This window comes from Pan troglodytes, chromosome 17 (assembly GCF_028858775.2).
Source record: "Pan troglodytes isolate AG18354 chromosome 17, NHGRI_mPanTro3-v2.0_pri, whole genome shotgun sequence".
NCBI classification, from domain to species: domain Eukaryota; kingdom Metazoa; phylum Chordata; class Mammalia; order Primates; family Hominidae; genus Pan; species Pan troglodytes.
Window position 1 is genome coordinate 67,146,114 of NC_072415.2, and position 14,276 is coordinate 67,160,389.

Genomic DNA, 14,276 nt, shown 5'->3' on the forward strand with positions numbered 1-14,276 from the left:
CTTTCTCTACTAAAAATACAAAAAAAATTAGCCAGGTGTAGTGGTGTGCACCTGTAGTCCCAGCTACTTGGGAGACTAAGGCAGGAGAATCACTTGAACCCAGGAGGCAAAGGTTGCACTGGGCAAAGATCATGCCACTGCACTCTAGCCTGGGTGACAGAGCAAGACTCTGAACAACAACAACAAAAGTGTTTTAATAATAGGTTAATGAGAGGAAACCTCAAATTTGCCTCCCTGAGGAGTTTGGGGCTAGGTACTTTAAGGGTTTTGAAATGGGCTAAGGTGTGAGAATTGTGAATTGGTCAAAGAATGCAGGGTGAAATCATGGGTCAGGGTGACAAAGAAACTACATTCTCAAGCTGATTCAGTCCCTCTGTTGGGGTCTTCAAACTGGTTGGCATCAGCCTTTCCAGGGAATTCAGGTTCTGAAGAACATCTTAAGCAATTCATCCTACCTGTAGAAACAATACGGATGCAAATGGTCAGTCCCTAGTGCGATGTGACTTTTGGTTACAAGGAAGTGGGCCACAAAATGTGACCTGATTAATGCTTAATTATAACTATATTTCAGAACCTGGCATGTAATTCTTATTAAACCTGTGAGGACAATTTCAGAAACGCAAGATCAAATCCAGCCACCTGAGGCATTGACCATCTCCTAGGGGAGAGAATCAGAAAGCTTGTAGAAAGTGCTCATTGGACATGGGATGGAGTAAATTCAACAGGGTTTATCTGAAGATGCTTCTTTAAATCATTTTTCCAAGCCCTCTTAGCCACAGCCTTCTCGGTGAACCAGGAGAATTTCATATTTGTTGGCATTAGCCCCTCAATTCTGAAACTATCTTTGCAAAAGTTATCATAATAAGAAAATCTAACATAGAAAAATGAGGACAGTAAGAGAAATCTGACATAGCTGACTCCATCTTGCTTCTATCCTCTCAGCTGTCCTTGTTCATTCCTGGACATAAGCCAAGCTAACATTAAGAGAAATTTAGTTTATAGTTTAACCTTAAAGCAGAGATGATAATAACCCTTTCCCACACTACCCCCTCCTTGCTTGGGGACTGAGTTTACCTTTGTAAAATTAACAAATTAGTCACTAGGTTAAAATTATGGCTCAGGAGTCATGCAGACAGAAGCTGCAAGATTTCTAACCTCCCCAGTGGCTCCTATCGATAACATTACTATTGTAAAACCTAAGACTGGTGTTCAAGGTATTTTTAAGACCCTGCATTCTGATGGACCTGCTGGTATCACACAGTCTGATAAACTGGCTTAATTAGTTTTGTGATTCTATCCAGGAACTGAAGACAGCAAGAAGCCAATTTGACTCCCGATGATTTCATTCCTATCCCAACCAATCAGCATTCCCCATTCCCTAGCTCCTTGCCTACTAAATTGTCCTTTAAAAAACCCTAGACTTCAAATTTTGGGGGAGATAGATTAGGGTAATAACTCCTATCCTTCCTGTCAGTTGCCTTGCAATAATTAAACTCTTTCTCTACTGTACTAATACTGTCTCAGTGAATTGGGCTTATCTGTACAGCAGGCAAAAAGAACCCATTGGGTGATTATAATTCTACGAGGATAGCTGGGGACACCTGCCTTAAACACTAACAGCTACCTGACAATCCTTCTCTTAGAGTCCAGACACATTCTTTTCTGTATCCCGTGTTCCAAATCTACCAAGCATCACAGGCAGTGGGGTGGAGGCGAATTGGCACACCTCAGATTTGCATAATAATAACTAGCTCTAAACTCTGTAAAAAATGGAAAATGACTTCCAGGAGTCTCAGGGAATAAAGAAATGCAGACATTTTGTGGGGGATTTGGAGTCCTTGCCACTTCGTCCTTCACTTGCATTCTTTATACATTTCTAACATTTTCTTTACTTGGATTTTAAAAAGCAAAGATGCCTTCTTTCCTCAGCTGCCTCCTCACTAAACGTTTCCCTGGTGAAGGTAGAAGCCTCCAGGGAATGAACTTCTCGGGAGATAATGACATCAGTCTAGAAATATTCACACTTCCCGGACTGGGTGTGTTAGTGGTGAGGGTGGGGCTGGGTGTGTGAACCAATCAGTCAGGGAGACCACGGGGCTGGGGGTGCGGGGGGAGAAAGCTGAGGAGACAGGCTGGAAAGGAAGCATTAGATGGGCACAAGGGAAGAAGCTGGGGCCCTATATCCCTGCGGCAGGGTCGCATAGAAACAGGGCCTAGGCTGGACGTGGTAGCTCACACCTGTAATCCCAGCACTTTGGGAGGCTGAAGCAGGGGGATCACCTGGGGTCAGGAGTTCAAGACCAGCCTGGCCAGCCCCACTCTACTAAAGACCATCCTGGTGAAACCCCGTCTCTACGAAAAATACAAAAATTAGCCAGGCATGGTGGCAGGTGCCTCTAGTCCCAGCTACTCAGGAGGGTGAGGCAGGAGAATCTCTTGAATCCGGGAGGCAGAGGTTGCAATGAGTCGAGATTGCACCACTGCAATCTGCAGAGTGAAACTCTGTCTCAAAAAACAAAAAACAAAACAAAACAAAAAACAAAAAAAAAAAAAAAAGAAAAGAAAAGAAAAAAGAAGCAGGGCCTAGCACTCAAGGTCTCCATCATCTTATTTTGTTGGGGTGGAGGACAGGGAGAAAAGGAGCTGGTCAGACCCGTTCACGTTCAAGTGGCCACAGGACTCTCTGGGGTGATGGAAAGTTTTCCTCAGAGCTGGAACCACCCTGCTCACGGAGAATAGACCCAAAAGACTTCCCAGGAACCTGGGTTCTGATGCACTGGGTCTTGAAGGTTGGCAAGTCCTCACTCTTCAAAGTGTGGTCTTGGACCAGCAGCCCTGGCATCACCTGGGAGCTTGGGTGCTGTGCAGAATCTCATCAGATCCGCCCCAGAGCTGCTGATCCTGAATCTGCACTTCAGTGAGATCCCTGGGGAACTCAGAGTGCACTGGAGTTTGAGAAGCATGTCTGCAGGTGGCTGTGCAATATCAGACTTCCAGGTTTTAATCACAGGATGTTTACTGAGCCGCGTGCATGTGTTATGTAATTTTGTGAGTATGCAGAGGCAAGATGCTAGTCCATACGGTAAACGACTAGAGCATTGGATAACACTCACGATGTCAAGGAAAAGTTTTTGTTTGTTTGTTCATTTTGAGATGGAGTCTGTCTCTGTTGCCCAGGTTGGAGTGCAGTGGCGTGATCTTGGCTCACTGTAATCTCCGCCTCCCAAGTTGAAGCGATTCTTCTTCCTCAGGCCCCCGAGTAGCTGGGATTACAGGCATGCACCACCATGCCTGGCTAATTTTTGTATTTTTAGTAGAGATGGGGTTTCACCATGTTGGCCAGGCTGGTCTCAAACTCCTGACCTCAAGTGATCCACCCACCTCAGCCTCCCAAAGTGCTGGGATTACAGGTGTGAGCCACTGCACCTGGCCAAGAAAACAGTTTTATGGATGGTTTATCCCTCACCACAGCATGCAGGACAGGGCCACTAGTCCATTAGGGACCCACAGATCATCTGCTTGTGGTCTCCCTGCCTGCCCCTGCCCCATCACTGTGCTTCCCAAAGTCCTCAAACCAACACACCTTCACTCTTCTCCTAGTCTGTCTTGCAGCCAGGTTGATTATGTTTGCCTTTTCAGAAATGTGCTGCTTCTTAATGATAAAAAATCAGGACATGAAAGGAAGGGGCAAAGGTGAAGAAGGTGACCCAGATGAATGACACACTCGATGTCACTGTTTAAACCACATTCCCTTGGGTGGAGTGTGGTGAGGCCAGTGCAGATGGAAAGGGGGAACCAGGAAGAGTTTTCAGTGTTGTTACTCACAGCTTCCTGGGGAGAACACAGCCTAGCACCGAAGGTTGCTCGGGAAGTGGAGGGCAAGTAGTTTCTACCGGAAGGAAACGGGGGGGCAGCCTGTTTAGGATTGACTAGTTTGAATAATTTCAGTGGACTGTAGGGTGTTGAGGCTGTCCCTTGTTTTCTGGTACCTGGCCCTGGGGTGATCAGAACAGAGGAAGAGTGACCCTGAGTGTGAGAGCCCCATCAGGGAGGTGGTTGGGGGTGTGGACGTAATCAGTTTCAGGAAGAAGAATGGACCTGCCTCTAACCGGGTCTCAAACTGGGTCAAGACAATCTTTGAAAAAATTGCAATACAGTCAGGCCCCAAATTAAGTTTGTTTCCGTGTTATCTCATCCAATCCTACCAAATGTGTAAGGCTGCTCCCAAATATTCTGGTTATTGATGGCATAACCAGCCACCCCCAACCTTAAGAGCATAAAACAACAGCATTTATGATGCTCACCGGCTCCGTGGGACAGGAAGCTGTATGGATGGCTCTTCTGGCTTGATTCAAATGGCTGGAGCTGGAGCTGAAAGAGCCGGGGCTGAAAGAGCCAGGGCTGGCATATCCATTTACAAGGTGGCCTCTGGCCAGCTGAAAGATGGGCTTAGCTGGGGTTGTTGATCGTAGCGTTGACATGTGGCCTCTCCAGCATGGTGGTCTCAGCACAGTGAAACTTCTTGCATGGAGGTGGAGGGTTCCAAGAACACGTGTTCCTAGCCACGAAGGTGGAAGCTGTATGGCTTTATGGTTGAGCCTCAGAAGTCACATAGTGTCATTTCCACCCCAATCCTTAGGTCAAAGAAGTCATTAGGCTCCTCTTCCAACTACAGATTCAAAGAGAGTGCACAGAGACTCCACTTCTCCTGGAGGGAATGTCAAAGATTCTGTGACTATGATTTTAAAACATTGCACTGCATTATAGAAAATGGATGGCCCTGCACAAGGTCAGAGTTTTGCAGACAATATAAAAATATTAGACCTGGTGGGCTTCCAGTGTCATGACTTTCCACAACAGGCATCAAAAAGACCTCAGGAAAGAGTTCAATTAAAGAGACTTCTCTCTCCTTTTCCTGGAACCTCACCTCCAATTTCCTACTCCTGAACTGCCTCTCTTTCTGGCATTTAGAACCTAGTGAACAGTCAGCAGAAGGGAGGATTGTGAACTTCTGCTATGAGTATTTGCTATAGGGATCTCCTCTGTTAACTTTCATTTAATCCCACACACTTGTATTGAGTGCCTAAAGATAAATATGATAGCACCATGATTAAGAGCAAGAACTTCAAAATCCAGTTGCCTGTTTGAAATCCTAGCTCTGCCCCTATGCAAATGCCACAGCCAAGTTATTTAAACTTTTGGTGACTCAGTTTTCTCAACTTTGAAATGGGTATACTATAATAATACCATGGACTGTCATGAGGATAGGATAAATATATGCGAGGTAAGCACTATGTCAGTGTTTTCTAGAGTTGTTTCTACAGAGCAGAACTTCTGTCCCTCCTTGCTGTCAAGGATTGCACAGGTCAGCCAGGTGGGAGAAAGGTACACAAGTAACAATTCCACCAGACAGGCTGTGGTGGATGCTGAAATAGAACCACAGACAGCTGTGGGACAAGGCAAGGGAGCTAGAAAAATGGAATATTGACCACACTATAAAACTGCAAACTCATGTGTATTAGGCTGCTGGGGTTTTGCCTAAACCTCCAGTCTTTGAAATCTACTTCCAATAGCCATGACTCCAAAGTGGGAGTTTTATAATCATATTTGAGCTTCAGAGATTGCTGAATGCAGTCTTTTAGAAAAATGGAGATTTGCTTAGAAATCCACCTGAGGACTGGAAGCTTCTTGACTCTCTTTCTGGAGCAGGGCCTCACCCAATAAGTTAGTTCCTAATTGGATTGAAGTATCCAGCTTTCCTGGTGCTGTAATTGATGCTTGTGTATCACTATTGCCTTCCCAGCTCAACATGAGCTTCCTGAGCCAGGAACTGTGGTGTCCATTCCAGCTCAAACTCTTGTCTCTCAGGGAGTTTTCAAGAACCTCAGGCAAAAGTTCCATAGCAATTGCCCTAAGGTAACCACAAAGAAACATTTCCGTGGAGGAAATCGTGGATAAAACACACTGTACCTGACGAGGTTACAAATGGGCTTAAGATGCTATTTAGGGGTAAAATTCTTGACTTGCTTTTCTCTCTATTCCTAGTGCCCACCATAATGCTTGGCACATAATGAATTTCATAAAAGTTCTCTGAGTGAGTGAATGAATGAATGAATGAACGAAGGAGTAGGGCCTGTGGCTGACATTGCCAAGTTTAAAACCTGAGCCCTAGATCCAGGTGAAAGGAGTTTGGCAAACAGGTAGTGAGGCCAAGAACACACATCTGAGACAAGTTGCCTATCCCAATGAAGACACTCTGATATCTGAGCCAAAGACATCAGGGAAACACCAGTGTTCAGAAGCAAATGTAAGAGGATGTTTTCAGTTGCAAATAACAGAAACTCTCATTCAAACTGACATTAACAAGTGAATGCAGAGTCTCCCATAGCTGAAAATTTCAGAGGTGGGCGGACTTCAGAATGCTTGATCCAGCCACTCAGACCCATGTCCCTGTTATCAGTCAGTGACCCAGGTTCTTCGGTTCTTTTTCTCTGGGGATCAATGTAAATGCTGACTTCTCTCATAGTAGCCAGCAGCAACTGAGGCTGTATGTGTCTTTGTTCAATTTCAGTAACTGGTTGTTCACAACCCTAGAACAAGAGCCCTGGGGTTTGGGCTGATTGGACCACCCTGAGTCAATCACCATGGCCAGGATAATGTTAGGCCCTGGACAGGTGAACCTGAATTAGCAAAACCAATCACTGTGGCCAAGGGAGGGTGTCAGGTGGGGTTAATCTGAACATCTCTGAACATCAGCGCTGCTTTACTGCAGTGATTCTGGGACTGGATGCTGGGGAGGCAACTGCAGTACCCAATGGCGGAAGAGTACTTTTCCGTGAATCCTCTCCTCTGACCCTCCACTACTCATCTGTCCTCTTGTGGCTGCTTCCAGATATCATTCATATAGCTTTGGGGATGAAAAGATTGGGGTGAATTTATCATGCTTCCTATACTAAAAGCTGTTTTCATTTTCTAAAGCCATACTACATTCTTAGTAGAAAGATGAGCTCAATCCAATACATCTGAAGAAGAGTGAATACAGAGGCAGAAATGTCTATGTCTTAGGACAGACACTGGGGCTGGATTGGTGGCTCTAGGGAAGGTGACAATGTGTGCAAACTTTTCCTTTGCTCTTTTCTCTCCAGCTTAACCTGGTTCTAACCAGGTGTTCCTAGGGACTTCCTAGCCCACCTTGTCCTTTGCTCTCAGACCCCCACTGGGTCCCTCGTTGCATTTCTGTCTTTGGAAGGCCTCTCCATGCTCTAAGGCCCATCTCTTCAGGATCTCGTTAAGGGACTGAAGCTACCGATTGAGTAAAAGGTGCTAAAAATTTCTCATGACATTCATGGATCCTGTGTTTGTATTTTGTAAAGGCAGTTCAAGGAGAACAGACTGATTGACTGCACAGATGTCAGTGCAGATTCCCAGACAACAAAAGAACAAGTGCTCTCACCTTCCCAGCCTGGGGCTTTTCTCATCCAGGACACTCCTGCCATGTCTGCATGGGCAAGGGAGTGGAGTGAAGAGTGCGGATGTCCTGGGAAGGGGACATTCCTCTCTACAGCAGAGCTGGGGAGAAGAAAAAGAAAACCAAACCTCCCTGAGACAAACCAACAATAATATCCAAACCAACCCAAACACACACACATACAGGAACACACACAAACACATACATGCCTATACACAAACACACACACACAATTACATATACACATGCGTACAACCACACATGCACACACACATATAGGAACATACATGCACACACAAACACACATGCATTTACAAACAAACATACAGGCACACACAAGCACATGCACACAAACACACACATACAGGAACACACACAAACACACCCCCCACACATGCATATACACAAACATGCACACACATATGTATACACACACACGTGCACATACATACCCGAGCACAGGCTGCTAGTTGCTACCAGATAGAATCCGTAGCAGTCTTTTGCAGAACGGTGCCACAAAGATTGTCCCCAGGAAAGAAGGGCTTCTTGTGTCCCTCATGTGTCTGAGAGTACAACCACTTGCATGGCGAGGAGATGAAGCTAAATGTTGACAATGAGGAAATTGCAGATGGCAAAATGAAACACAGCTGTTCCAGGGTAAAATCAGTAAAAGAGGGAAGGATGGTAGGGGAGAGAGAGGGAGGAAATAAGAAGAGAGAGAGAGAGAGAGAGAGAGAGAGAATGAATGCAGATGTTGAGCACAGGAGAGGCTGGGGCTCTGTCCAGCTCTCCAGTGCCTTAAACCAGCCATCTGTTTTCAGAGCTCTGGAGCTCCAGTAGTGTGGCGCCTGCATTTTCTCCCACTCTGTCCCTTTCTTCTCCATACTGGTCTTATGCTCTATTGATTGCTCTGGCCTTTCCAAAGCCTCAGGCTCTTCTCAAAATCCTCGAACCCCAGGGAGCCCTGCTCTTTGCTCCTCTCTGCTCCAGCAAGAATGTGGTCTTCCAACAGCACCAGCTGTGGTTGGAGGAAGAGATCCCAGCCTCACCCCAGAGCCTACAGATCTCATACCCTCTGCGTTCCGGCCATGGGTCCCCCACTCTGTCCAGTGCCGTGACCCAGTGCATCCGTCACCTTTACGCATCTCCTTCTGCTTGGGCTCCAGCCACCCTCCCCACTCCTGTGTGGCCCACCGTGTCAATGGAGCCTTATACCCTGCTCTTTGGAACAATTCTCTAGCTTGCCCCAGCTCTCAGATCAAGATTTTGAGCTCTGGCCAGTACCTCCCTCTTCACCTCATCTTCCATCCTCCCTGGCATAGACTTCTGATTAGTAAGGCTGAACCACATGCAGCCTCCTTGAGGGGTTCTCATGAGTCCCACCAGGGGTCCTGGGATCCAGAGGAGAAGGCCCTGCTCAAAGGGCTCAAGTTCTTTTCTTTACGGCTCTCTGTTCAATGACTTCCAACTCTGGAAGGTGTTCACTATGGGCTTTTTATACTCCTAATTTTCAGAAGAAAATTGGAAGTGTGTCAAAAGATACTGGCCTGGGATTCAGAGCCTGGGGCTCTAAACCAAATGCTACCACTAATTAGGTGAGTGGCCCTGGCAGCCAGCCTTTTCGTGAGGTGAGGGGACTGGAACTCTAGGCCCCTTTCGGTGGGGACATCTGTGCTTCAGAAGGGCCCCAGAGCCCCCAGAAATCTGGCTTAACAAGAACACATTTTGATATTTTCTGGCTTGCACATTTCCTGGGGAAAACCAATGAGCTTACACCTGTAATCCCAGCACTTTGAGAGGCCCAGATGGGTAGATCGCCTGAGCTCAGTACTTTGAGACCAGCCTGGCCAACATGGTGAAACCCCATCTCTACTAAAAATACAAAAATTAGCCAGGCATAGTGGTGGGCATCTGTAATCCCAGCTACTTGGGAGGCTGAGGCAGGAGAATCACTTGAATCCGGGAGGTGGAGGTTGCAGTGAGCTGAGATCTCTCCACTGCACTCTAGTCTGGCAACAAAGCAAGACTCCATGAAGAAGAAGAAGGAGAAGGAGAAGGCGAAGGAATAGTAATGTTAAATCAAAGCAGCAATGCTGTGAGGTAGTTGCCACTTAGACAAAAGCGAAGCTTTCAGATGAATACGAAACTTTGCACTACACCCAGGCAAACCTGCTGCTTGGTGCAATACAGCCTGTGATGTGGGGTCTCGTGCTCCCCACCCCCCACACTCAGTTTGCCTTCTCTGAGTAGTTTCTGAGTACTGCCCAGGCTGGGATGCCCTTCAGGGTGGCTACTGACAAGCACATCTGCCAGAGGAAACTAGAGTCTGAAGGGTTCTTGGATGCTCTGATACGCGCTGAAAAGAAGTCAGGCTTCAGTTAGAAGTGAAATCTGAGACTTCGGTTTCCTGCAGAGAGCAAAGGGAGAAGGCAGAAATATTGAGGCTAAGAAGTCAGGCAGTGGGAAACAAGAGAGAGTGATTCATGCAGGGGAAGACAGCTTGGGAGCAGTGATAAGAGAAGGAACAATACCAGACACACAGGCTGGTAGAGTCAAAGGAAAATGATTTTGCAAGATAGCGTGAGTCCTGGATGGACACACACTGCAACATTTTGGCTGAGTCTTCCTGGGTAGGTTTGGGACCTGAGTTGTTTTGCAGGAAGACCCCAGCTCCTGATGGAGAAAGCCCACAATATAGACAGTCTGGAACGTAATAAAAACATTACGTTTTTATTATGTTTTATTAAATAGGCTGGGTGCAATGCCTTATGCCTGTAATCTTAGCACTTCGAGAGGCCAAGGCAGGAGGATAGCTTGAGCCCAGGAGTTCAAGATCAGCCTGGGCAACATAGCAAGGCCCTATCTCAAGAAGAAGAAGAAGACGAAGAAGAAGAAGAACAACAACAACAACAACAACAACAAAACACTTAAAATACACTTTGAGGAGCTTCTAGCTTTTTACCTGATATGCCTAGTGGCCAGAACAATTTCCTGTAGGAACTGACCAGATCCATGTGGTCCAGAAGAAAAATTGTAAAATCAGAGAAGCTGGTCTTCGTTCTTCACCTTTATTTTCTGAATCTGTCTCCCCCCACCTCCCTACCTTCCATGCTTTCAGTGCCAACTTCCCTATCTTTACATTTTCTACCCTCTCTCTCTCTCCCATAAACCCTTGTGACAACCTTACTGTTAGAATGGGAATATGTCTGTTAAATTTCTTCATACCATGAAGTCTTAGGGACTTGATGTGCTATTTCTTTGAAGGGATTAAATTATTAATAGCGACATTTTTGACACCAGTTAGAAAATATTTTGTCAAGGACCTTCCCATGAGTCCTATATCTTCCCATAAGCCCTCTATCTATATCTTACAATGCAGGGCAACTCTTTCTACCGCCCATGACTGAGACCCACTGGGTGCAAAGTCTGTGGGAAAGTCATGTTTTGATGACCATGATGGTCACCAAAATGACTTCTTTGGGAAGTGGCCTAGTGCAGTCATTTGGATTCCAGCCTAGCCACTTTCTAGCTGTGTGACATGATGCACATTTCTTTTAAAGTTTCAGCTTTCTGGTCTGGAAAACAGACATAAGAATGGTATGCCCCTCATGGAGCTATCTTGGGGATAAGATAGTATGGCATGAAACAAGTGCTCAATAAGTATTTGCGATCATGCTTCCTTGATTGTGAGGTAGGCTTATGTGAAGACGTATTTGAAGTCTCACTTGATTCTGTTGTTGGAGATCCATTGTATACCTTTATCTCCTATAATTTCAACCTCAAAGTAGAGTTCGAACAAAACTTAGAGACATTTATGGGGCATCTACTCCATATCCTAGGTTCTGTGCTTGGCACTAAAGTATAGAGATAAAAATCCCTTTTTTCCCTCAAAAGGAGGATAATCAAATAAGGAAAGAAATCTAATATACTATATTCAGGGCAATCATCTAGTGATGCCAAGGGAGAGGAAGGATGCAGCAGAGGGAGGCATTCTCTCTGTTTGGTCGAGTGGGGTTTGAAGGTTCAGTAACATCTTCACTGAGGAGGTGACAGCCAAGGAGGTTTTGAGAGGAAAATGGGAGTTTCCTAGGTAACAAGAAGGGAGGAGGGCATCCCAGTAAGAGGAAAGAGGAGGTATAAAGTTATATTGCATTTGCAAAAATGTAGAACCAGCCCAAATGCCCATCAATCAATGAGTGGATAAAGAAACTGTGGTATAGGCCAGGCGCGGTGGCTCATGCTTGTAATCCCAGCACTTTGGGAGGCCGAGGCAGGCGGATCACGAGGTTAAGAGATCGAGACCAACCTGGCCAACATGGTGAAACCCCGTCTCTACTAAAAATACAAAAATTAGCTGGGCATGATGGCGTGCACCTGTAGTCCCAGCTACTTAGGAGGCTGAGGCAGGAGAATTGCTTGAACCCGGGAGGTGGAGGTTGCAGTGAGCCGAGATCGCACCACTGCACTCCAGCCTGGTGACAGAGTGAGACTCTGTCTCCAAAAAAAAAAAAAAAAAAAAAAAAAGAAAAAGAAAAGAAAGAAAAAGAAAGAAACTGTGGTATATATGTACGATGGAATATTAGTTAGCCATAAAAAGGAATGAATTAATGGCATTAGCAGCCACTCAGACAGGATTGGAGGCTATTATCCTAAGTGAAGTAACTCAGGAATGGAAAACCAAACATTGCAGATTCTTACTTACAAGTGGGAGCTAAGCTATGAGGATGCAAAGGCATAAAAAGGATACAATGGACTTTGGGGACTCTAGGGGAAAGGGTGGGAAGGAGGTGAGGGATAAAAGACTACAAATTGGGTTCAGTGTATACTGCTCAGGTGATGGGTGCACCAAAATCTCACAAATCACCACTAAAGAACTTACTTCTGTAACCAAGGACAGCCTGTTTCCCAAAAACCTATGGAAACAACAAAAAAAAAATTAAACAGTTATATTGCTTAAGACAGGAGGGAAAAGTGAGGGAGAGAAGTGAGAGAGGAAGCTGGAGGGGGACCAAGCAGAGCGCAAGGGGGGTACCAAGGAGAGGGAACATTTTCTTGGGGTAATGGGGGGTGTGTTTAAACAAGGGGCACCTGAGCAGATCCAGTGTCAGAGCAGAGGTTGGGCTGGAAAGAGACATGAGCATAGGAGGTGATGTTTGTCCAGCTTCTCTAATGAACTGCTTTTGGCTATGTTAATTAGACTTTCCTTGTAGTCTTTCTGAAATATAGTTTTAGAGTTAAAACTAAATTCCAAATCCTTTGTCTGAAATTTGGAAATCCAAAAAGTTCTGAAAGTTTTTTCATAACTCATTTGGTGCCAGTGACTGACTTGAAGCTATTTGGTAGCTATCTGAGTGGAACTGATATGGGGCTATGTATAATATTTTATTTATCCTACATGGTGTAAATATTCCCACATTTTGCTGCAGAAATATTGAAGTTTGATTATAGAGTGTTGTCCCAGATTCTTTGGGTATATTCTGTGACATACAGCATACACAACTGTGTTGTCTTTCTAACATTCAAAAAATCCTGAATTCCGAAACACATTTGGTCCTGAGGGTTTTGAATAAGGAAATATATGCCAGTAATGCATTCTACCTGTCAAGTAAAAGAGTAATTACTTTGTATCATCTAAACTTCCCTTCACCCCCTTTTCCACATTTCAGGTTTTAAAAATATCTCATTGTGGTTTTGATTTGCATTTCTCTAATGATCAGTGGTGATCAGCTTTTTTTTCATATGTTTGTTGGCCACATAAATGTCTTCTTTTGAAAATGTCTGTTCATATTGTTCGCCCACTTTTTGATAGGGTTGTTTGTTTTTTTTCTTGTAAATTTGTTTAAGTCCCTTGCAGATGCTGGATATTAACCCTTTGTCAGATGGATAGCTTGCAAAATTTTTCTCCCATTCTGTGGGTTGCTTCTTCACTCTGATGATAGTTTATTTTGCTGTGCAGAAGCTCTTTAGTTTAATTAGATCCCATTTGTCAATTTTGGCTTTTGTTGCAATTGCTTTTGTATAAGGTGTGAGTAAGGGGTCCAGTTTCAGCGTATGGCTAGCCAGTTTTCCCAACACCATTTATTAAATAGGGAATCCTTTCCCCATTGCTTGTTTTTGTCAGGTTTGTCAAAGATCAGATGGTTGTAGATGTGTGGTGTTATTTATGAGGGCTCTGTTCTGTTCCATTGGTCTATGTATCTGTTTTGGTACTGGTACCATGCTGTTTTGGTTACTGTAGCCTTGTAGTATAGTTTGAAGTCAGGTAGCATGATGCCTCCAGCTTTGTTCTTTTTGTTTAAGGATTGTCTTGGCTATATGGGCTGTTTTTTGGTTCCATAGGAAATTTAAAGTAGTTTTTTCTAATTCTGTGAAGAAAGTTAATGGTAGCTTGATGGGAATAGCATTGAATCTATAAATTACTTTAGGCAGTATGGCCATTTTCACGATATTGATTCTTCCTATTCATGAGCATGGAATGTTTTTCCATTTGTTTGTGTCCTGTCTTATTTCGTTGAGCAGTGGTTTGTAGCTCTCCTTGAAGAGGTCCTTCACATCCCTTGTAAGTTGTATTCTTAGGTATTTTATTCTCTTTGTAGCAATTGTGAATAGGAGTTTGCTCATAATTTGGCTCTCTGTTTGTCTATTATTGGTGTATAGGAATGCTTGTGATTTTTGCACATTGATTTTGTATCCTGAGACTTCGCTGAAGTTGCTTATCAGCTTAAGGAGTTTTTGGCCTGAGATGATGGTGTTTTCTAAATATACAATCATGTCATCTGCAAACAGAGATAATTCGACTTTCTCTCTT